The 23938-nt window shown below is 39.5% G+C and overlaps 1 pseudogene across 1 annotated transcript; it reads right to left on the minus strand.

Moving 5' to 3' along the window:
• Positions 1 to 3766: 3766 nt before the first annotated feature.
• On the minus strand, positions 3767 to 13323 carry LOC146369867 (uncharacterized; annotated as a pseudogene). Its single transcript, XR_014797297.1, has 14 exons — positions 12995 to 13323; positions 12203 to 12409; positions 11990 to 12100; positions 11656 to 11755; positions 10608 to 10675; positions 10438 to 10508; positions 9810 to 9950; positions 7781 to 7881; positions 7566 to 7597; positions 6412 to 6557; positions 5285 to 6329; positions 4454 to 5103; positions 4308 to 4361; positions 3767 to 4222 (listed from the first exon to the last, which is right to left on the minus strand). The product of XR_014797297.1 is annotated as an uncharacterized LOC146369867 (transcript).
• Positions 13324 to 23938: the final 10615 nt, after the last annotated feature.

The raw sequence follows: 23938 nt of genomic DNA on the forward strand, positions 1-23938 counted from the left end.
GTCCGTGGCGCAAGAAAGGTTGGGGACCGCTGGTCTAGTCTATATCATACAAAAGCACACAGGGGCTTTAAAAAGCAAAATCCCTGCAACTCATCTCAATCAGCATTTTTTTCCATTCATTTCAATGCAGCTTGTAAACAAAGTCCAAGACCAAGAACAAATTACAATTTCTGACATTAACAAATGTATTTTAAGGCGTTTACCTTATACAATGTATAAATTCGTACATGCTAAACTTAAAGGTATAACAGCAGTTTTTCTTCCAACTTTTGTCTAGAGTTGAAAAGGAAAAAAACAAGAACAAAAAACAACCCAAAGCATATTCATCACTGAATTTGTGTCCAGAGAATATGCTCAAAATTAGTTCTTCTAAAAACACAAAACAGAAATCTGAGAATCCTGATACAGGATTTGGGTTTTTTTACATATAAAAGTAACTGATATTACAGTTCAAAATTAAATTCACAGTATTTTTTGACGCTAGACGACAAACCGTATCTTAAAAAAAAAAAAAAAGGGAAAAAGTGGTCTATGGGCAGAAATCTGTGCCATCAGAAACTGAATTTGAATAAGTTAATGAATGAAGAATAAGTTGAATAAGTACTGACGGGAATCTACAGCATCTTGAGCTGAATTAAGACTTCAGAAGTCATTCGTCATGTCGAATGACCAGCGGATAAACTCTCAGGTTGGTAATAAATGTATTACATGTATAAGAACAAGCGTCATGTTAACAAATGATAGCCGTAAGGTAACTTTTATGCTTATTGTAGCTGTTAGCTAAAAACGCTAATTTAGCGTAGTTTGCCCTGAATTCAGCTTTGACAAACAAATATGATCGACTGTTTCTAGTAGAATTCCAGAGTTGTCATCTTGTACCCTCTCAGAGTGCCCCCTCTGTATGCTTGCAGAGACCCCTACAGTAGGGAAACATGCAAAACGGTGTCCAAACCTTTGTATTTTAGCTTTATTTATGTCTTACACAGCATCCCAACTCTTTAGCTAACTTAATAACTTTAGCTAAAGTGAATAGTTAGTCTAATTCAATAGTGCAGCATTACTGGATCACCTCTGTTTGAAGTGATATAATATGATATACAACTATCACTGAAACAGCAAACTTTGTAAATAAATAAACAACACTTCTCATTCTCTAAACGTTTGGCCACAGCTGTAGATTACACTATCAGTGCTTGTTCACTCTTGACAATAATTACATTTCTAAATTTACTTTGTGCATTTACAGGTAAACAATATCTAATATTTTATCTAAATGACTGCTTTGTCTTTGAAAAGGGTGAAGAGCCTGAGGCCGGTGACAGTCCAGTTCTACTCTAAGTACATCCTTACAGTGGCTCACAGGACAAGGCCACATTCCTGTCCTGCCAGAAGAGAAGAGAAACTTCAGAGTCTTCATGCAGTTCAACCACACCTGTCATATTCCATATGACAGGGGTCTCAAACTCCAGTCCTCAAGGGCCAGTGTCATGCAACTTTTCCATGCCCTCGAGGACTGAAGTTTGAGACCCCTGCCGTATGGTGTTCATGCTGTTTTCTACCCCACAGTTACAGCATGTCTGACTGCCTGTTCAGCATATGCAAAAATATATGATGAGTTTAAGCATGTGATGACTAAGGCCTTCCATTATGGTGTTTGTCATCACATGTCACAGACATCTGGATGATCATTTGGAATAAACAAAAAACTAAAAACTTGTTACTTCATCTTTTATCTTTATTATTATTATTGTTCTTATTTTACATTTTTCATTGTTAGGCATTAGGTTTATTTGTAGTAGTCCTTTCCAACGTCTTTCCCTCTTCCATGTTACTGTGTCAGCTTGTCAGCATCTATTTGGGTTTGGAAGTGGAACAGAAAGTAAAGAAATCCAAAGTGCCATTAAAACCAGGAGAGGTTCTTATATTTCAGAAGAAGGGATTAATTCAAAAGAAATGACCTCAATGCCATATTTTATTTAGGAACCCTGGAGAGCACTTTGCAAAATAACACATTCTGATAATTTCACCCTCAGATGAGCCAAGCTACGACTGTCAGGGAAGGTGATGTAGGTACAGAGCATATGAGAGTGGTTAAGTTAATGTCTCTTGTCTAGATGAAGGCACAAGAGGGATCAATGGCAAGGCGTAGAGATTCAGTATCTTCAGTGGACACTCCATTTCTGGCACAAAACACCTGTAAGAGATGGTCGATTTAGGAGGTGACCCGACAACTTCAGCATGTCAAACATAGTAATGGAGCAGTATGTTTTTTTTAAAAAAAAAAAATCTAATTAAGCATGCACTCAGTACCCTAAGAATTATTATGGTAGTTAAACACAGTGATAGTTGTATATCATATTATATCACTTCAAACAGAGGTGATCCAGTAATGCTGCACTAATGAATTAGACTAACTATTCACTTTAGCTAAAGTTATTAAGTTAGCTAAAGAGTTGGGATGCTGTGTAAGACATAAATAAAGCTAAAATACAAAGGTTTGGACACTGTTTTGCATGTTTCCCTACTGTAGGGGTCTCTGCAAGCATACAGAGGGGGCACTCCGAGAGGGTACAAGATGACAACTCTGGAATTCTACTAGAAACAGTCGATCATATTTGTTTGTCAAAGCTGAATTCAGGGCAAACTACGCTAAATTAGCGTTTTTAGCTAACAGCTACAATAAGCATAAAAGTTACCTTACGGCTATCATTTGTTAACATGACGCTTGTTCTTATACATGTAATACATTTATTACCAACCTGAGAGTTTATCCGCTGGTCATTCGACATGACGAATGACTTCTGAAGTCTTAATTCAGCTCAAGATGCTGTAGATTCCCGTCAGTAACACTTTCGGTCCGCCAGTAAAACGTAGTTCTATTAATCTGCGCTTGAACCGGAACCGGATGTAAGTTCCAAAAAACTGAATTTTGGAACTGAAATTGAATTGTAGAACTGAAACTGAAATTATTCGAGAGCTGAATTTTTAAAGGATAAAATGCAGTTTCAAAGTAAATCAATTCATTTTCAAAATATAAAATTCAATTCAATTCACCCAATGTATATACTAATATATATATATATATATATATATATATATATATATATTCAATTCAATTCACCCAATGTATATACTAATATATATATATATATATATATAAATAAAATGTTCTCCCCCCCCCCCCCCATTTTTGCACATGTCGAGGAGCGTGTCAGGCTACATTTCACTGTGTGTTATACTTGTATAACTATGCATGTGACAAATAAAGAACCTTGAATTTCAATTTAGTGATGATCATTTTCAAACCATAAATTCAATTTCAAATTAGACTAATTCAAATTCAGTTTTCAAAAGCATTTATTCAAGTTACAATTCAGATTCAATCTGAGCAATTCAAATTCAAATTTAACTTATTCAAATTCAGTTTCTGATGGCACAGATTTCTGCCCATAGTGGTCCACCACCATGACAGCAATAGCGTGGTGCTTCTTTTTGTTTTTCAAATGTTTTTTTTTTTTTTTAAAAAAGGGAGAGAGCGGCATGACAAAACTAATTTCAAAAAACAAAAAAACCCTCTGCATCTGGTGAAGAAAGTTAAAGTTACAGAGTGAATCTTAGGCTTCACAAATGGGAACGAAGATGAAAATGAAAGCTGGGAAATGTTCTCAAGTCTTTCCAGGGTTAACATGGAGGTATCAGTCAGCAAAGCTCTGTTCCCACCACTGCACTCATCACCCCCCACCCCACCTCCCTCCCTCCCCTTGCACAAATAACTCCATTAGTTTCACAGCTCCCAGTGGGATCAAAGAAAGAAATAAAGTAAAACATTGCAGCTGTGTAGATATGGTGACATCTTAATCATCACGTCATTCCCTTTGTTTCGTTCCTCTTCGATTGATGTTAACACGTTTTTTTCAAGTCCTGAGTTCCACTGAGCAGCAGTTGAGATGTTTAAGCTCCAGGCTTTGTGTTCATACAAGTATATATTAATATTCTTCATCATAAATGTTCAACACCGTTTCTTTAACCAATAGCTAGGAGAAATTACGGCAAATAAATAAGCCCATTTGAGAAAACAAAAGAAAAAAAAAGAAAGGGGGATAGTTTAAATTTTAAAACACTTTACTTAAGGTAAAAATACAATATTATTCCTAATGAAGAAGCACCACGTCAAAAAAGTTGATGTCATTCCTCTGCTGTTGTTAAAATTCGGTTGATGGATCTGAAATGACAAAGATGAGGTCTTAGTGAAGAGAAAGTATTAGTAGCTACATCAACGCTGACCATTTAAAAAGACATCCACTCACAGAGTCAGTGTTTCAGGTCACTGGGAAATCCACTGCCGCTGATTTCGCTGTAACCTACAAAACAGGGTTTGACGCTTTAAAATTGGACTAACTTGTCAGCACCATTTAATTCAGCATTCCTGTGATTTTGGAGAATAAATGAATACCTGGTTGTCCATTGAGATGGCCGTAACTTGAACCGTTTGCCGGTGTGGTTTGATTGGAATGTAGTCGATGGCCACCGCTGCCGTCAGCGTAGTCTGTGCAGCGACGTTTTTCCGGTGGAAAGCCATTGTCATGTTCAAAGTCTCCGTCAGAGTGGTGTCGCTTGCGGCTCTCCCATTCCTCGCTGCTTACTGAGTGGGAGATGGAAGCAGAGGAAGCAGAAGAAGCTAGTCCATGATTTGGTTTCCCCACCGCACTGCCGCTGGTGCTGGGCTTGGAGCTTGTGGGATAGTCCCTCAGAGATCCATTCCCATTAACATGAACTACGCTGCCGTCAGCGTCGTCTGTGCAGCGACGTTTTTCCGGTGGAAAGCCATTGTCATGTTCAAAGTCTCTATCAGAGTGGTGTCGCTTGCGGCTCTCCCATTCCTCGCTGCTTACTGAGTGGGAGATGGAAGCAGAAGAAGCTAGTCCATGGTTTGGTTTCCCCACCGCACTGCCGCTGGTGCTGGGCTTGGAGCTTGTAGGATAGTCCTTCAGAGATCCATTCCCATTAACATGAACTACGCTGCCGTCAGGGTAGTCTGTGCAGCGACGTTTTTCCGGTGGAAAGCCATTGTCATGTTCAAAGAGATCAAGCTTTACGGCCAGCCTAAGACAGAAAAAGTGACCCATTATCAATAAAATGATGAAAATTCTTTCCGTTTTTAAGAAAATAATAATACTGATAGTGAGCTTTAACCCCATATTATTTTCAAACAAAATCTAGCTTAAAACAAACACATTTCCTTCTGTTTTCATTAAAGGATTGAGAGAATGATGGCAATACTCACCCACTCTCACGGTGTCTGTCTTTATCCTTTGATTTCTTCCTTTTCTTACTCTTTTTGTGTTTTTTAGTGTGGCGGGCCTCAGAGCTGTCGTCCCTGTCTTTGCTGAGAGTCCTCTTGCGATTTTGATCCTCTTTGTCTGGAGAGGAAAGGCGAGCCCGTGGCGGGGAGCCCTTGAACTTGTTTGTTTCTGGTGCTGTAGAAGGTGAGAAATTTCCTTCCTTGTAGTCCCGTCTGTACCGGTGACGATCGTCGTCGCTTTCTCGTTCGTGACCCCTATCCCTGTAGTGTCTTTCTCTATCTCTGCCAGAGCTAGAGTACAGTCTTTGCCTGTCTCGGGAAGATCGTTTTTCATTGCAACTAGAACTAGGCTTGGACTGATACTGCTCCTTAGTATCCTTACGTCCTTCAGTCCCTGTTGTTGCACATTTATCTTGTGGTAGATCCTTGGCTTCATCCTTGCTTACGCTAACTTTCTGTGGAGCTGCAGAAGCCCCACTGGTGCTTTGAGAGCAGCCCGGCTGAGGGGTAAGGCTGCAGGGTTGCCATCTTGCCCAGAAGAAGAAAGAGCGGAAGCAGATTCTTTAGCTGCAACAGAAGGGGTAGTTGTAGCAGTAGCTGAGGGTGAAGCGCTAACGGCGGAGGATTCTGTACAGTGAGGCAGGGGTTCAGATGGAGTTTTAGCCCTTGTGACAGGAGTGGAGAAATCCTGGCTTTCATTAGCAGCAGGATGAAAGGCATGCCGCTGACTTGGTTTAGTGGACGCGGAATAAAACGAACGTCTGGTTGGACGTCTGACGTAGACTGTGAGGAGGACAAAGAGCTGGAGGAGGAGGAACTGCTGGCGGAGGACGGCTTGCAGTAAGAGGAGGAAGAAGCAGATGGGCAGTTTGGTTTGCTTAGCCCAATTGAAAATGAAAGCTTCTGTTGTTTGTCGCTGTCTGGAATCATTGTGGGCCGGCTTACTGAGTGGGAGATGGAAGCAGGGGAAGCAGAAGAAGCTAGTCCATGGTTTGGTTTCCCCACCGCACTGCCGCTGAAGAGAACTCTGAAGGAACAAGTTTTTAGAAGAGAAACACTGGGTTTAACAAAAACAACAACATTATCAGTACCCTCAGGTGAGGAAGTACCTTGTTCATGTGTGGTGGCAGCTGGGGACCTATGAAGCCAACACTGTTGTGATGCATGGTGGCAATGGTGCGTGGGATCACCACCGGCTGGGGAGATGACTGACCAGATATGCCAGCGTTATGGTTCAAGTGGCTGTAGTCTAGGGCTGCCACAAACGATTATTTTGATAGTCGACTAGTCACCGATTATTTTTGCGATTAGTCGACTAATCAGATCATCATCCATTAGACGTAAAACGTACAGCTTATTGCACCAGCAGCATCTGCTCTTATATAACTATCATTAGCTTACAGCTTTAAGTGTTTAAGGTATGTGCTAACTAAAAATAAAGACAAGATGATAGTTTATTGAATTTTAATGAAATTTGCAGATTGCTTCCGTGAAGTTTAATAAACTCCTTGCTATCTAAAATATAACAGGACACCGGAGTATATTCTCGAGCATCTCACACTTCTGATAATCAGCTGTCTGCCTGACGTTTATTCAGCTGTGTAAAAACTATAACTTTAATCTCAGCCAAACCGATTTACTCAGGAACAAATAAAATACTAAAAAAAGCCAAACAATAACATTTTTAAGTTATCTAAGTGACTTATGTATGTTTAACCTGAGTAGCGAAAGACGGCGGTGGGTTTGAAAACGATTTGCTGGGAGTCCGGTGTTCTCACGGGCTCTAGTGAGCCTCGCCCCCGGCTAGCTATCGAGCTAGTGGGTAACAGATGTCTCCGAAAACGTCGGAGCACTTTTGAAAATATGTGGTGTCTTGATAAACTGAGCAGATATTTGAGGTTTACACAGCTACATTCTCGCCTGAAAATATGTTAAACGTTTATTTTGTGACCCAGAAAAATAATAAGAGTAATATTAAAACTAACTAGCTGCCGCCATTGTTGACAACTGCGCTGAGCCGCGCTGTGAATTCTGGGACACAGCTTCTTCTTCTTCGGGGTTTAACGGCAGCTGGCATCCTTGTACATGCAGTGCTGCCATCTTCTGTTTCAGTGCGTTATTACACTCTTAAATCCTACTACTTATTCCTGCGTCTTTCAGGATCTTACAAAGCTTCAAACGATGCGTTGACTATTAAATCAGTCGTCGACGATTTTGATAGTCGACGTAATCGTGACTAGTCGACTAATCGTGGCAGCCCTACTGTAGTCCCCAGTTTTTTTCACATCTGTGCACCTGATGACATGGAAAAAAGAATATTAACCATGACAAAGCATCAACATTATAACATTAGGTTATAATAATACATTTTCTACAAGAAAAGTGGGAATAAACATGTCTACATTATTAAATAATGATGGGAAAAGTTCTGCTGAAGGAATAAGCCTAGAATGTTTAAAAATACCGATGTTTACTCACTTGATGTAGAAGAGGACATAGGCCTGCTGGTTGAGAACGGTGCCAATGTCACTGACTGACACGGACGAGTCATTCATCAAAAACCAGTGCCCATTGCTGGCCTGTGAGACAGAATGAGAGAGATGTGACACAGCAGATTCAGTTTCTGAATTGAATTTGAGCTAAAAAGAAGAATCTTATGGTTATATAGGGGTCTTTTTTTTTTTTTTTTTTTTTCTTTCAATGCATATGTAACACTTCTGGAGTCGTTACAGTATACTAGGACCAGTTAGGTTCGACTACTAGAGTAGTAATGAGTGTAGCATGTGATAAAGACCACAGACCAGTAAATACGTTTAAATTGCCGGCTTGTTATTTCGTGAAGACAGAGAATAGACAGTTAACACACATTACATAAAACATTCAAAATCACACATTTAAGGAAAACAAGATATTTCTTTCCCCTTTTTTGTTCAGTATGTTCTCTTAGTTCATCCTATTTATCTCAAAACCTTTTATTTGGCTTTAGAAGGATGTTATTTTCAACCTAGGTTATTGTCTTATTTATTTCAAGTTCTAAGTTCAAGTTTATCCTTCAATCTATTTGAGTTAACACTGTGTTATTTTAAATCAAGTTCAATTCTTTTAACCCCAAGATTTAATTTAATCTTGGTCTAGGTTCACCTTTAAATTTCAACCAGTTCTTATTCAAAATTATTTACATTTCCATTAACACCATTACAGCATTAAAATGTAAGGTTGACCAAAATAAATTACAAAAACATGTAAAAACTGAAAACAATTCAGCAAAAGGCTGAATGAATCCCTTAAACAAACAAATAAACAAAAGAAAGTTGTCTTTGTGTCCTTTAACTATTAATCCTGGAATTACTCCGAATGATTATCCAGTGCTTTGAAAGTCCGCTGTTCTTTTGCAGAGGTGTATGGATTAATCCTACCAGTTTTTTCAGCGAAACAGCTCAACGTCCAGCAGGGGGCGTTTTCCCTTTTTCTGCTCGGTACAGTTCAATGGGTCCGTGGGTGGCTCGCCATTTTGTTTCTCGCTCAGCGGATCAAACTCCGATTCTAGCTCGGCATTTCCCGATCCAAACCTTAATGGCCTACCATAACAACAAAATAAAGTGCATAAACATTCGAAGATAACACACGGGTAGCCCTTAAATAACAGTAAAAGTCCATTTTTCCAGCTTATTTAGCCGTAAATGAGGTGACGCCAATATGGCGCGCTGAAACACCGTCAAAGGCCTTTGAAGTAAAGCCTGTGTCGGTTAAGCACGAATCCACCGTTTTTAACATAAAACAACATAAATCTGCTACCTTGGCTCTCCATTTGCATGAAATGAGCAATATAATACAACAAAACATTTCTTGCATGAAATAAAATACAATTTCTGAACTCACCAAGTCCCGTTCGGTTATGTTCACAACGTCACCAAGGCAAGGACAGGTCGGAAAAACAAAAATACATTCTCCAGAGTACAAAAATGGCTTCAAGTAGATTTCTGGCTTGTTTTTACTATTTTTTCACTCATTTAAGCAGCAGCTCTGCAAGGACTGTCTGCATTTCTAACTCTCCAGCATCAAAAAGAAGGAACAACCCTATTGGGTGTGGCTATCACAGGAGTCACGCTGCAGCGTGCCCTTTCACAATAAGAGTCTGAACACATATTTTAGCCATTTTATCTGAATTAACATAAAACACCATGAATTAGCAAGTTCTGTACCCTTTTAACATGTTTTTAAACACAAACGAAATCCTATACCATGAATTATATCATTGCTGATGTTTTTAATGAATTTTCTAACCATTATGATCTATTTATTGACTATTTATCAACTGTAATATTTTCTTATGACTGTTTTTACTAACAGGCTTTTATTTGTTGTTAGCTATGTTAACCAGGGTTACACATACAAAGTATTTTTCTCTGTTTGCATTCAGTTTTCTGCTGAAATGTGTTGTTTATGGTGTGTGTTTGTTTGTACTAAGCAACAGCAGCATTCAAACAGATTCGGGCACAGCCAGTACCTTAATATAGCAGAAATAGTGTCCAGCATGACAACTCAATCCAGAGTGAACCAGCACAGCATACAGCCTGTAGAGCTGGGGCTCCCCGTGGGACTGAGACATGAAGGGCCGCAGATCCAGATGCTCCAAATACTTCACATCCTGACGACCACCAAACAAAAAATTTCAAACATTACATGCAAATATCCTGTTTTATAATAAAACAAAGCATCTGTCATGTATCTTTATGACTTAAGCAGACACTATTGGCCATTTGCCTTTGTGATTTTGCCTCCACTGAAGTCTGCAAAGCGTTTGAGTGAGATGGTGAGCACATTGGCGCTGCGATGGATTGTGAATCTTTTTGAGGCCGATACCATTTTGTTGCACCTGAAGGAAACAAACATTCAGCTTGTTGACAAAAATCACACCTAAACACTAAAACTCATCATGGTTTGGCATCTCTTTGACTTACTTGGTGCATTTGTAAGCATTTTCGCCATCCAGCTGTTCTAGCTTGACAAACTGCTCCAGAGCTTTGGAGACATTTGGAGCAGTCTATATGAACAGAGAGAGAGAGGAAAAACCTCACACTCCATAATGCAGAGAACACATAGTAGCAACGTCACTTTGAATGTTGTCCAATTACCTTAATTTCCAGAGAGATATCCAGAAAAGGGTCAAATGTATCTGAGACAGCTTTGCAGTTTAAACATTTAACTGAAACAGAAATCAGTGCTATGAGTATCACACAAGCTGTAAGACATAAAAAGACAAATAAAAGAAAAATAAATCAAACCTTAAAAAACAGTGACTTACCTCTGGATCTTAGGTACCCGCCAAACACTTGATGGATGAAAGAGGTTGCCTGCGTTTGCCTGTCCAATCTATAATAAAAAGATAAAGCACAAAAGTTAACTAATAAGGACAGTGCAACAATTAACTGACTGACCATTTATTTTTTAGCATTTTGGAACCAGACGATCACTTTACAGTATTCAAGTAGCAGAAAAGACAATAGGAGGAATTGGAGCACAATTAATTACTTAAGAGGCCATCTGCTGCTACACGGGAAGAATTGATTTGATGAGAATTGACACTTTAGGTTCTTAAAAAAATAAATGAATTAATAAATTATTTTTAGGAGTCTAACAAGAAGCACAACACTCAGCCCAGTGCATCTGTTAAACGTGTAGTTTTGGTTAAATGTGCACATAGACTTCGAAGCTCTATAGTAACACATAGAAAAACCTGGATTTTCTGAATTTTGCTGCTGCAATAATAGCACTAATGCCATTAGGGTGAATAAGAGATGACCTGAGGGGTTGAGTGCTCCTGCTCACACTGCTTACCCTGTTGCCTCAGAAGAAATCTATACTAGACACTAAGTCTGGCAGCTCTCCCCTATAATCCCAGACACCTGTTTTACTACACGTTTAAGCCGCTTCTGATCTTTTCAAGCCCTGTTACCAAAACAAGCTACCATACCCAGTGTAAGAATACTTTCTGTGTTGGAGCAGTCAAGTTCATTAAAAAACTTGATATAATAATGAGGTATTATATCAAGTGGCTTGCCTAGTATGTAAGCTGAGGTGTCAGTCAGGCAAGAGACTGAGGAATCTGCATTTCTGAAAAATACTCTCAGCAATTGAAGCATTAATAGTTAAAAGGAACTAGTATAAACTGCACTTCCTGAAAAACAGGATAAAGGATTTATTTCATATTCTCCTACTGTCACGGTGTTACCTCTACATAGCTAATTATGGATCTTACTACATAATAAAGTGTAAACACTGTCAAGCCCAAGTAAAAATATTTTTGTGTGTTTAATTTGTTTAGAATGCATACAATGTAAAATGACACTCACTTGGTTCCAGGTAAGCAGGACTTTTGCATAGCATCCACTGTGCACCGCAGGAATTCATGAGCATCTTCCTGGCTTCCATAGCGGAAGTGGTTTGCAATCCCTGTGTGAGGGGAACGAGGAAAAACAGAACCAAAAAACAAAGCAGGAGGTGAATTATTGTAAAGGATACCACAGTTAAATGCAAGTTTACACTTATTTAAAAACAGAATTCAAAATCCCTCCAGATTATTTCCCTCCAAAATTACAAAAGGTAAACAGTCACACAGCGCCTCCTATCATTAAAATATAGGTAAACACTTTGCACAGAGCACAGCATCAACAGTCATCCACTTACACCCAAGCTCATTGAGTACACCAATGGGCTTAATGACATTCCCAGAGTTGGCAAAAACCTGAATGATGTGGTTTTGCATGGTACACATCATACAGAACCCTGGCTCATGACCTGCAGCAGAGACAGAGACAAAATACTGAGTGAGTAAGGAGTGATACAATGTGAGAATCAGCGCAGGACTGCGTAACACCACTGTTGGTGAAATAAACTTACATGTTTTGGAGTGCTCCCGCGTCAGCATGTAGTTTGCTAAAGGAGGGGTGTAGCTGAGACACTGCAGGGCTGAGTTGAGGAAGCAGGTGTTCCCCATGTTCTGGAGGCCTGCACCAATGTGGTGAACCTGGGCCCACTTTAGGCTGAGCCGATCTGGTGAGAACAGCACCTTCTGGGGCAAGTCAATTCCATCGCTACTGCTCATCACTGACACACAGAGCCACAATTATTACTAAAAATCTGTTTCAATACATTTTAAAAACGACATAATTTAATGCTACCTTACTTATACAACCACACACTGGCACATGGCAAAGTCATGTCAGGACATCACAGTAATAGCTACAACTATTAACAGTTATATAATGTGATTCTGGCCACTGTGAACAACTCCTAAACAGGCTCAGGAAGAAAGACAGGACAGTTTGCCTTCTCCTTTGTTTCTGCTAAACAAGTTGGGCTGCCGGTCTTTATATAAAAACAGCAATTGCATCACGAGCTGAAGTGACTGATCATGCAAAGCTGGATGCATTACATAACTGGATGAATGAACGGAGAAGGGAAGCAGCAACACAACACCCGCAAAAGCAGTTGTCAAACTTGTGTGAAAGCAGAAGCAAAAAGATTAGCTGTATGTTATTAAAACCAATTCTGACAAATATGGGTAAATAATGGCTAAAAAGTGTGGTTCCATATTTGCTAAAACAGGTTGGAAAACTATTCTGTCTGACAATAAAAATCTTCAAACAGCTTAAAAAGACATTTTGAAAAAAAGCCAGGCTTTGCTCTGACCTTGGTCCTTGGGCCGGTCCACAGAGGAGGGTGTACTGTTGTACACAGCAGCTCCAGGTCCGAGTCCGGCTGACTCGTGGTCAGACTTTTCTGAAGATCTGTCAACTATGGTCATTGTTCATAGCTGCATTAGGAACATAGACACATACGTTTATGAACTGAAAACAAAACAAAACAAAAAAAAACAAAGTCGTTGCTAGGTTTGAATTTTCTCATTGTTATTTTGGAAAAAGGGAAAGGGAAAGAAAACTTAAATACTACATCAATCCTACACTGGTTAGGTAGCAGTACAGTGAGTTTGGACAACAACAACTAAATACAAAAGCCACATTAACAGATTATACCCAATTTCGCTGTGCAAGAAACTGCACAATGACAAAAAAAAGCTCTAAGTCTCTTATAGCTTATAGTTAAATAACGCTATATTAAACACTGCCCTCATACCATCGCCTAAACTTTCAGCAAACAAGTATCAGAAATTGTGTTAGACTGGATGATTTGTTTACATTCAAAAACAGACTAGCATAAGTGAGAGCCAAATATTAGTTTTTGACCATTTGTTTTTATTTGAATCATCTTGTCAGATTCCTTTTAAATAACAAACACCAGGAGACAAGAGTAACTTTCGACATCTAATTTAACTCTGTCCAACTAACAAACTTAAAATATCGACAAAAATTAGTGTTTAGAAAACTCAAGAGGGGAAATGCCAGATAATCCACTCGACCGAGGAAATTTCCAAGTCGGAAGCACGTTTACAACAGAAGCAGCTGTTCCCTCCCACCTGCTCTTACAGAGTGGCTCACATTGGCTAAATGACGGCTGCTAGGCCTTTAACACGCAGCGTCGCAAAACCTCAAGAAAACACACAAAACACCCTGATCATATCAGACGGAGAGCAAGTTGAGAGCTTACCAGTCTTGTCGAATTCCGAGATGGAATGACGCGCACTTACAGAAGATACAAAAACCATGGAAACCACACACACACACACACACACACAGATAAAACATATTAAGGATTGTACATTAACATAAAGCTGTTGTACACACACACACACACACACATATGAAGAGAGAGAGAGAGTATGCATAGTATGCAAACGGCTACCAAACAGCCATCATAATTCGTCATACAATGAGAACAGAACAAATCAACAATTGACAATGACTAATTAATATTAAAATCTGTAACATAATGTATTGTTTGGAGTTTAGTCCGTTACTGTTACTATTTTTACCATTTCTTCTTGGAGCAACTGTAATGCACATAATTTCCTTAGGGATTAATAAAGTATTCTGATTCTGATTGTTTCAGGATGACCTGCCATTATCCAATAACACATCTGCTTACCTGTATCTTTTGCTCGTTTCTCCTCCTCTTCTTTTCTCTTTTTTCTAAACTGAGGACCTGATGGCTTTGAACTTTTCTTGTCCATCTTCCATTGGTTTTAATTTTGCACTGCAGTATGAACACCCATCCCTCAACCCAAGGATCACCACAACATGATCTAACACACCTACACCTTAGTTCACAGATTCACTTTGTCTAGGGTGCATTTCTGAGATTTCACACAACCCAGGATTCAAATCATGAATACATAATGGCCTGGATTTACATCATTATGAATGAAATGCGCTCTATTTGGAAGCAGCCGCCCCCTCCTCCCCTTTCGGTTGTGTGTGAGACTTTAAATCATCAAACTGTAAATTTTAAATTGTTATTGATCCCTTTATCCCTAGTCCTAAAGTATATATTTATTTTCTTACTCTTCTTATATATATTGTTTGTTTACTTGCACTGCTGTAACTGGAGCTTCGTCGTCTCGTTGTTCAGTCTGACGTCACTAGCCGTGTCTGGGCCTAAACTCCGCTGCAGGTCCATATATCAAACATCACTATGGCATTACTGAGAGTTGAAAAACTGTCTAAAGTCTTTCATCTTTAATAAAATGATCAGCGTTCTGCTCTACCAGGTGTAATAATTGAGTTTAACATCCAGGCATCCATGAAAATGGAATTTATGACATTTAACGGAGTTAGAAGTTAGCAGGAAGTTAGCTCGCTAGCTTCTATCTAAATACAATATAGCATGTCCTGACTGGGGGGTTTTGGAAACAAATGAAAACGTACAGCTCTGCTATCACTTCCAACATAAATGAAGACAGAAAGCTAAACAGCAGTGACGTTTGTAGGGTTACTGAAGTTTGGCTAGCTGGTATATAATGATGTGCTACGTGACCGCTAGCGACACAGCTATGTTAGCATAATATAAACAAGCTAACTTTTTTTCCACTCGATAAAAGTTAACATGAGTGTTCTCGGTGGTCAGGAACAAATGTAATTGCATGGCAGGATGCTGTAAAAGGACCAAACTTCAGCCAGGAGAACAACTGAGATAATCCATCCACAATATGAGGTTAGTCATTCATATACTGCTGCATGGGCTGGGCTGTAGTTACATCCTAAGGTTTTAAAAACTGAGCTTAAATAAATGATTAGCGGTAATAAAAGCCAAGGGAGGTCAACAGTGATCACTGACTGTTTTAGGAGCTTTTTGAGTTTAAATAGAAGAAAATACATAACATTAAACATGTTAACAACACAAAAGCCATATTAAACGCAGACTACTTTAGGCCCGGAAGTAGGATTCGTCACGTCATCACTTAACAATCGGATTGCAGCATAACTAAGGGAGGATTCAGGGTCACCTGGTCCAGCCCTAACTATATGCTTTAGCAAAAAGGAAAGTTTTAAGCCTAATCTTAAAAGTAGAGATAGTGTCTGTCTCCCGAATTCAAACTGGAAGCTGGTTCCACAGAGGAGGGGCCTGAAAACTGAAGGCTCTCCCTCCCAGTGTTGCCAACTCCTCAGTAAGGAAAATCGCTATTGGCTGTCCTAAAAGTTGCTAGAAGTCGCCAAATGACGTCATCGCCCAATTTGCATAATTGGTCATGCTAATGTAATTGCAACCTATGCTGTTGGAGAGAGAAATAACATCGTGGAAGAGACATAAAGTGAGTAAAAAACGTCCTAAATGCAGTTAGAATTTATTTAGAACTACAATTTAAATTTCTTTTAGCAATTATTGTTTTTTAATGTCACAATTCCAACCCTGCTCCTTTATCCGGGCCTGGACCGGCAAAAGTGACCCGAAATTGGCGCTCTGGTGGAGTTACTTTGTGTGTGAGAGTGTGTGTTTATAAGTAGTTTTAAACCTCGTGATCCACAAAACAGCATCACAGTAAAAGAAGAACTGACTGCGTTACAGTCAGTGCTGGAGCAGCGGCTTCGCTCATGCGCGATTCATTTGCCGTTTGGACGCACAGGTGTGAACGTCTCCTGCCCTGATAGCAGCTGGGGGAGGACTATCCTCCGCCTGGGAGCGTTTTGGCACGGGTGAGGTGCCCACGGCAGCACCGCTGCTTGTTGAGAGTAAGAGCGATACGCGTTTTCACGTCAAAAAGTCGTCATAAATAAGTCTCCAATAACACCAGAAAAAGTCGCCAGATTTGTCGCTAGTCGCTTTTTAGAAAAAAAGTCGCTAAGGGGGTCTGAAAACTCGCCAGATATAGCGACAAAGTCGCTAAGTTGGCAACACTGCTCCCTCCCATTCTACTTTTAAATACTCTGGGAACAACAAGTAGGCCTGCAGTGCGAGAGCGAAGTGCTCTAATAGGGTGATATAGTACTACAAGGTCCTTAAGATAAGATGGGGCCTGATTATTTAAGACCTTGTATGTGAGGAGCAGGATTTTGAATTCAATTCTGGATTTAACAGGAAGCCAATGAAGGGAAGCCAAAACAGGAGAAATATGCTCTCTCTTTCTAGTCCCTGTCAGTACGCTGCAGCATTTTGGATTGGCTGAAGGCTTTTCAGCGAGTTTTTTGGACATCCTGATAATAATGAATTGCAGTAGTCCAGCCTGGAAGTAATAAATGCATGAACTAGTTTTTCAGCGTCACTCTGAGACAGGATATTTCTAACTTTAGAGATGTTGCGCAAATGGAAGAACGCAGTCTTACATATTTGTTTAATATGTGCGTTGAAGGACATGTCCTGGTCAAAAATGACTTTAAGGTTCCTCACAGCTTTACTGGAGGCCAAGGTCATGCCATCCAGAGTAAGAATCTGCTTAGATACCATGTTTCTAAGATTTTCAGGGCCGAGTACAATAACCTCAGTTTGATCTGAATTAAGAAGCAGAAAGTTAGCGGCCATCCAGGTCTTTATGTCTTCCTGCAGAGACATTCCTGCAGTTTAATTAATTGGTGTGTGTTACCTGGCTTCATAATAGATAGAGCTGTGTGTCATCTGCATAGCAGTGAAAATTTATGCTATGTCTTCTAATGATGCTGCCTAGGGGAAGCATGTATAATGTAAACAGAATTGGTCCTAGCACTGAACCCTGTGGAACTTCATAATTAACCCCAGTGGGTGAAGAGGACTGTCCATTTACATGTACAAATTGGAGTCTATTAGATAGATATGATACCACATTATATCTGTGATATCACACAGTAAATATTAATTCATGAAATTCACAAAAGAGGAAACTTGGATTAAAGGGATGTGGAAAAAAGAAGCTGAGGAGGCTGAGGGCCAGGTTCAGTTATGGTGCTGTGCCACATGAGTAAATGATTTGTTTCCCTGCATGCTGTGTGGTGCTGCTGGTATTTATAAGTTAAGAAAATGCGGAGCGATCCGTGTAAATTGTGTGCTGAAATTAGACCTATTATTCGCATGCATTTTGAGGGCAGTAAATATATTATATGATCCTTTGAAATAATCAACAAAAATGTATTTTAAAAAACTAAAAAAATTGAAAATGTCCAGATTTTAGTCCTTGCATATTATTATGTTTTGAGTGACTGTGCATGTTTGTGTGCAGAACATCTGATATTAAATGTGTCTTCATTTAAGTTTTCTCAAGAAACAGTGAACAATCAGACAGTTTTGACACAATCAAATACTTTGAAGAAGGAAATAAACTCTCATATTAGAAAACAATGAACAAGTGGTTTGATTTTGGTTCTGAGGCTATGCAGTTGTGGCAGACTGAGGCAACCGAATACAAAATGCTCCTGTGCAGAAGGAATGGGTCACCCAGACTAGACAATGGAGGGACTCACCAAGCGGTATATTAAACAGCTCAGCAAGGCTGTGCAGCAAAACCCACAGTAGACACTCAGTGGTGAGCAGCTGCTGGAGTACGTCATTGTGTCAGAGGATCCAGCTGTGGCCATCACAGTTATTCAGTCTTTGCGGTAAACCTCTGTGTAGATTATAGGTCACTGGGTTTCCTTCTCTGAAAAGTTAATGTTTCAAAGAAACTGCAGGAACTTTTTTGTTTTACAACAATCATTACTTACTAATTACTGACCATAGGTCTGGTTTTTCTTTTTATGTGGCCTTTTTCAGCTTTATTAGATAAATTTAGTAAAGAAATGACAGGAAAGCAGGGGCAGAGAGAGAAGATATGCAGCAAAGGACTGTGGGTCGGACTCAGCTATATGGCATGTGGGTACCTACTCAACACGCTGAGCTAAACCGGTGCCCAGGTCTGGTTTTTTATCCAATTTTCAGGTCAAAATTTCTAGAAGCTAATTTCTTCTACAGATGTTAAAAATCGTTAACCGCTAAAACTTCTTAAGTTAGACTCATGCAAACATCCTCATTTAAACATCAGTCTAAGTAGACATAATGGGAGTTTTACATGTATGTTCATGTGTCATACTTTAATCATACAATCATGCTTTATGTTTAAATTAATGATTATGATCCAAAAATTGGTTAAGTAATTGTCTAAGATGGCACATCTCATTCATGTGGTTCATTTATGCTACAATTTATTTTTTAACAAATAAAGCAAAAACATTAGTGGGAAAGTGAATTTCACAATCTAAGATCTTTAAATAATCTTAAAATATAAACAACGTTTGCAACTTTTGCACTGTTCTCTCCCGGTTACACTTTTTAATTAGGCACTGTATTCCCTTTATCATACTTTATGTGATGAAGTATAATGAATGCCAGCTGTAAGCATGTCAGCAGTGAATGAAAACAAACAAACAAGCAAACAAACAAAAACGGGTCTTAATGGTTATGTCTGTGGGCATCAGTGTTGGTCAAGTTACTTGAAAAAAGTAATCAGTAACTAATTACTGATTACTTCCCCCAAAAAGTAATCCCGTTACTTTACTGATTACTTATTTTCAAGAGTAATTAATTACTTAGTTACTTTTTAAAAACACGATTTACAACCTGAATAGGTGATAAAGCGATAGATCTTTCAGCCCAATTCTACTTTTTCTGCATAATCCATCATACAAAATGTAATCAAATGGAAAAGTCTCTTTTTAAAACTTGTTTTATTAGTTTTAATCTTTTAACTTTATGCATCAAGCAAAAATTTAATTATATGCAACATTCTCTGACTGGAAGAAATTTGTTTAATATTTAAACCTATTTTCTGCACATTCCAGCACATAATTTTTTTTTTGTTGTTGTTACACTCAGTCTTTCAAATAGATGCAAGTAAAACACAGCAGAAAATAAATAAAATCAAAGACAAGCGGTCCTGTTGCTCTATTTTCACCTGTAAAGCAGGAGTGGGGTAGGCGGAGGTTTGCCCTGGTGCAGGTGTGCCGCAGCGGTCAGTGGAAGAATCCGCGAGTTTCTCTGTGAATTTCCCATTACGTCATAGCGCACTCGGTGCTTGCTTGGAATTTTAGGGGGGGTTTTTTTCGCTGCAAAAAGAAGTTTTCTTCCCACGCACAACGGACACTAATGTTTTTGTCACTTTTTATGGAATTAAACTTAAAATAAGGTCAGTACTTCCACGCTTTAAACGCTGCACGCTCATACTCTCTCCGCACTCGATATATGATCCATTGTTGATCTGCACACAGCTGTTGTCACGAACGTCGCACTTGCTTACGTCACTGTCATGAGACATTCTCGCAAAAAAATCACGGTTTTAGTAACGCAGTAACGCAGCGTTCCTACGGGAAAGTAAAGGTAATCTAATTACCGTTTTTGCAATAGTAATCCCTTACTTTACTCGTTACTTGAAAAAAGTAATCGGATTACAGTAACGCGTTACTGCCCATCTCTGGTGGGCATAGGTGTGCAATTGAGATAAAGTTCTTAAAGCACATAGAATAAAGAACTTTTTAAAAACTTATTTAAATTTCTTGCTGTGAAACACAGCCAGTCATTTGTGACATGTGTCACAGCCAGTCATGTGGTTGCATTTGGAGTAACCAGTAAGACTGGAAAGCACTACATAAATGCCAGTCCATTGCAATACTTCAGTGAGGGCTCAGTCTGGGCCACCATTAGGTGGCAGGATTGCCACTTTAATGAATGTAAGAATTCCTGCAGAGCTGAAGACACAAATTAGTGTAAAGCAACTCAGATGTCCCAGACACGTTTATCTGTTTTACCAAGTGTGAGGTCTCGTTTTCTGTAAACTTGTACATTTAATGTACATCTCTTCTTATTTCCTGCATTAAATTTACATGAGAACCATGGGAAATGTAGGCTGTTTAATGCAGATGTCACTGTGCTGTATAGTATTATACTTCAAATTTCTTCTTCTGAAACCCAGGTTCCACTTTTCTTCCAGCTGATGTCACTGCTGCAGCTCACGGGGATTCTGTGATGGAAACGCGACCTTTTGAGCCTGGCAGTGTCCCACAGCGGCACCTTTAGGGTGGCTGGCTCCGCTAGCAGCAGTAAATCCACAGGTACTGATGAGAAATTCAAAGCTTCAGTCGCTGCTCATCTGAAACACGCCACACAGAAGGGATCCAACAGCTCCTATAAAATGTGTCCAGAATTCTTGGAGACCATATGGTGCAAAGAAAAAAAATGTGCTTGAGAATACAGCTCAGTATTCTTTAAACACAAAATGAGATGAGTTGCTTTCAGAAACTCCCAAACTCCTGTAGGACCCTCAAACACATTTTAAAAGTAAATATATGTTTTGACAGGCATGTGAGGGGCCAATTGTTCTCTGATTTTGCCCTTTTATTGTTGAGGGGATCTGAGATTGTGAAGATTACCTATCACATTCACACAACTGGCACAAACCAGAAATGTATATGCCACACACACAAGCACGCACACACACACACACACACACACACACACACACACACACACACACACACACACACACACACACACACGCAGACTCTGCCTTACTGAGTGCAGATCAGTGTCTAAGCAGCCACCTGCAGTCCCCCATTAGCTGGCAAGGAAATGGAATTGAAAAGATTCAGACCATGAAATGTGGCCAATAATGCCAGCTCTGATCTAAACCTGTACTGAATCTCAATGATGTAGTAACAGCACTGACACATTCAGCTTGTGAAACATTACCTGACACATCACTCTAAGCTATGGATCTGTCCCCGCTGCCGAAGCTGGCTGAAGCTGTCACAGCTGTCCTCACTGATGCGGCTAATTTAATGCTGCGCATCAGACGGCAAACCAACAAAATCAGACGTGCTAATGTCGCAGCGGCAGCTTTATCCTTGGCATCATGGTGTTGGGTTTTTATTAAGTATTGGTAGAGATTGTGTTTCCCTTTGAGTTTGTTTGACATCTTGCCTTGATGTGCAGGTGTGTTATGAAATGTTGACTCAACAGTGTCCTTAAGACACCGGTGTATTCTGATCTAGTTTTTTTTATAGTGGCTATATAAATACGGACCTCTCAAATATATTGTTTCATTAGCAAGGTTTGAAAAAGATTATAGCTTACCAGTCATGAGAGTGAAGTAAACTGGTTAGGGAATGCAAAAATTAAGTAAAACTGATCACTATTCCTAAAATCCTAAATGTGGCAAGCTAAGCTACACTACAGTCTACTCTTCACTTTGACTGGCTTAATATGGATAATTAACTTCATTGTAGGGCACTTTGTTACCCACTTTACCAAGTTCATGACAAGTAGATTTTAATGAAGTAGCGCAACGTTCACGGATCGCCTGTAGGTTTGACAAATTGTTGAATGCCCAAAATGTCTCTGCATATTATCGAGCTACGGCCTGAAACGGAAAACGCAGCATTAATTTTACATTAATCTGCATCACTCGACAGGTGCATTGATCACTTGGTTTTGTAAACGTGCACCACTTTCAACTGTGGGAGGGCATCACCTCCTGTCCTCTCATGAAGGATGATTCAGTGGATCCCCTTCTGAAGGAAGTAGTTAAAATGAATCACAGAAGCACTTTTGCTTAGTTTTTTTAAAGAATTTGACCAGCCAAGCAGGCATTTATGGGTCTCTTCACTTGATTCAGATCATTCCTAGCAATATATACAGTTCAACCACAACCTCAGTAGATTGTCTCGTTACCCACCTGATTTTACTCCCATTCCTCGCCATCTAACTCCTCCTTGCAGTTATTTTTGGATTGTGTTTGGATGGATTCTTCCAGTGTTTGCCAGACTTTTTTGTTTGTCATTAATTTCCATTAGATGTATTTTTGTTTGCGTTTTGTTTGCGTAAAGTTTCTGTTCAGTGATCATTTCAGGACACACCAGACCTGGCTGGTTGTGCTTATCGCAGCATTTTTAGCACTTACTCAAAAAAACTCCAGTCATAGGCGCACAGCCGCTTTTAATACTTCTTGGTCAGAACCAACATAATAGTAAAAAGGCTGCAAAATTGTAGTAGCAGTAGTTAAAGTTTAAACCAGTTCCCATCAGTTAACAAGTTCTTTGTTTGACAAAAAAATATTTAAAGGTAGCAAGAGGTGAAGACAGGATTAAAAAACAAAAAAGAAAAGAAAAAACCCAGCTTCCCTTCTCTCACCAATCCCACTTGGTATAGAGCAGATTGCCTAGGCTCAGATGCATGTCAGTAATTAATTCATTCTGTGAACAGGAGAATTTGCAGAGAGATTTTGCAATAACAATAAACTTTCATACTGCAAACATTCAAATTAGGGTTTGTACCTTTACAAATGCTTTCAGTTCACCTACAGGCAAACAGTATTAAACCCCAAAGTTTTTTTGTTATTTTTATTACTTTCTGCATATGAAGCAAGATATATGGAATTATGTAGCAAAGAAAATTTTGATAAATAACTCTAAGTGTGTCTTATATTTTAGATTCCTCAATGATGCCGACCTTTGCTTTTTTGACCGTGCTGCAAACCCTTGGCCTTCTCTCAGTAAGCTTCATGACATAGTCACCTGAAATGGTTTTCACTTCACAGGTGTGCCTTGTCAGGATTCATTTGTGGAATTTCTTGCCTTCTTAATGGGGTTGGAACCATCAGTTGTGTACACAGCTGACAGTCCTATTTGACAGTTGTTAGAATTCATATTATGGCAAAAACCAGTCAGCCAAGTAAAAACAAACAACAGTCCATCATTACTTTAAGAACTGAAGGTGAGTCAGTCTTTGAATGTGTCCCCAAGTGCAGTCGCAAGAATGATCAAGTGCTAGGACAACACTGGATCACCTCTGCTGCTAAATCACCAGCCTCAGAAATCACAATTTAACAGCACCTCACATTAGAGCCTAGATTAATGCCACACAGTGTTCCAGTAGCAGACACATCTCTACATCAACTGTTCAGAGGAGACTGTCCGGATCAGGCCTTTATGGTCAAATAGCTGCTAAGAAACCACTACTAAGGAAAAGGAACAAGCAGAAGAGATTTGTTTGGGCCAAGAAACACAAGGAATGGACATTAGACCAGTGGAAATCTGTATTTGGTCTGATGAGTCCAAATCTGAGATTTTTGGTCCACCCGCTGTGTCTTTGTGTGATGCAGAAAAGGTGAACAGATGGTCTCTACATGCCTGGTTCCCACTGTGAAGCATGGAGGAGGAGGTGTGATGGTGTGGGGGTGCTTTGCTGGTGACACTGTTGGGGATTTATTCAAAGTTGAAGGCACATTGAACCAGCATGGCTCCAACA

This window comes from Perissodus microlepis, chromosome 17 (genome assembly GCF_051167445.1).
Source record: "Perissodus microlepis isolate ML-2025 ecotype Zambia chromosome 17, ASM5116744v1, whole genome shotgun sequence".
NCBI lineage: Eukaryota > Metazoa > Chordata > Actinopteri > Cichliformes > Cichlidae > Perissodus > Perissodus microlepis.